Source organism: Bidens hawaiensis, unplaced genomic scaffold (genome assembly GCF_021521415.1).
Source record: "Bidens hawaiensis isolate Kalapana, Puna unplaced genomic scaffold, B.hawaiensis_p1.1 tig00005162_1, whole genome shotgun sequence".
NCBI classification, from domain to species: domain Eukaryota; kingdom Viridiplantae; phylum Streptophyta; class Magnoliopsida; order Asterales; family Asteraceae; genus Bidens; species Bidens hawaiensis.
Genome location: NW_027491330.1, coordinates 173,565 through 175,320, shown reverse-complemented (window position 1 = coordinate 175,320; position 1,756 = coordinate 173,565).

Sequence of the window (1,756 nt, the reverse complement as noted above, 5' to 3'; positions counted from 1 at the left end):
TCTTTCCACACGATCTTCCCAATAACTCTGGCCATGTTGTCGTTGCTTCTATTAATCAACCCCAATCTAGCCAAATCCTTCACCTCACATTCAGGCAATGTATTGAGAGATCTCAACGTCCTCTTAAAGTATTGGATCCCATCATATCTTTTCACCACGAACACTTTTAACTGTTCATCATATAGCCAACAGATAATTCCTTTCTTTGATTCAGCATAGCCTTTGATATTATAACTTTTCTTGAACATGGTTGGAACAGCAGGCTTCTTAGTTTTGATAAACCAATGAGCATAGCCTTCCTTCCATCTAGGCTGCTCCTCCCATTCTGTATCATCACCTGCTGTATCTTGACATACATCTGACTTTTCAACTTCAGGGATCTCGTGTTCAACATTCTCCTCAACTATTTCACCCTCTTCAACATCATCTTCAATCACTATTTCAGCACCAATCTTTTCAATCTCTTCGACTGGTAGAACATCATCTTCACACATAAACTCATCATCCAACATATCATCATCTAATTCCTTCAAGGCATCGATCACATCATCTCCCATCTCCTCGTCATCTACCATCACCACCTCATCACCACCAGAACCGCCAGCTGCACCTGCAGACTCCCCCTGAGCTGTGGAAGTCCCAAGAGCTTGAGTAGTTCTTGGCAACTCACCACCTGCACCTTTTGATGCATTGGGATCATCGTCTCTGTCATTCCTCTTCTTTGTCCTGAGCTCGTCGCCTTTACAGCTCGTCTCCCCCTGAGATGCCAAGAACTCCTTCATAGCATCTATAATTTTTCCATGTTCAACCAGGAGGGACGACTGTAGTTGATTTTCTGCTACTAGGCGCTGAATAGCCTGGGTCTGGATAAGATTCACCCTTGACTGCTCTGCCACGACCCGTTCCAGTGCAGCTATTCTTTCCGAGTCTGATAGGGTTGCATCGAAATCGAACCTCATATGCGATAAATCGTGAGTGTACTGAGGAGGGATTTCCGATGAAACCGGGACATCAGAAGCAGCTGTGGACGTAACCGCAGGTGGTATCGTGACCGACAACCCTGCAGTTGCAACGACTGTCGACTCAACAAATTGTGCAACCACCTCTGAAGGAGTAAGAGTTGGAGGTGGTAAAGACACAATCTCCGGAGTCGTCAGCTGGAAAGTAGTGATAGATGGGATGCCAAAAGAAGATGATGTAGCCACCACGGGAACATCCTCGGCGCTTAAACTTGTAACCTGTACTGATGTAGGGACAATCGACATACCTGACAGTGCGGGCGGAGCGAAACGTACGACTCTTGAACTCTCACCTGCTCCCATACCTGCACCTGTCTTGTCCCTTCTTGAACGTCTGATCAACTTATGAATGTCTTCTTCTTCTTCTGACTCACTGTCGTCATCCGTCCTCTTTCTCTTCCCATACGTTCTTTCTCGAGTCACCATCATACGTGTTGCCTCATCCATTACTTCATCAAAATCTGAGTCAGCCACTGTCGTAGCTGCTCTAGTAACATCCACCCTCGAAACTTGTGCTACCGAGACCTGTACATCTTGTTGAGGATCAACTCGGTCCATATCGAAGTAGCCTTGACCTCCAAACACTTCATCAAGGTCCACTTCCTCCTCCGGTGACACAACAGGCGCAGCAGGTATATGTTGAGGTGCTCCTGCCTGTTGTGGTCGAGGGTCTCTGAACTCGTCCCCATTGGCAGGAACATACTCCGGGTTGATTAAATACCCAAAGAGTGGAGTAT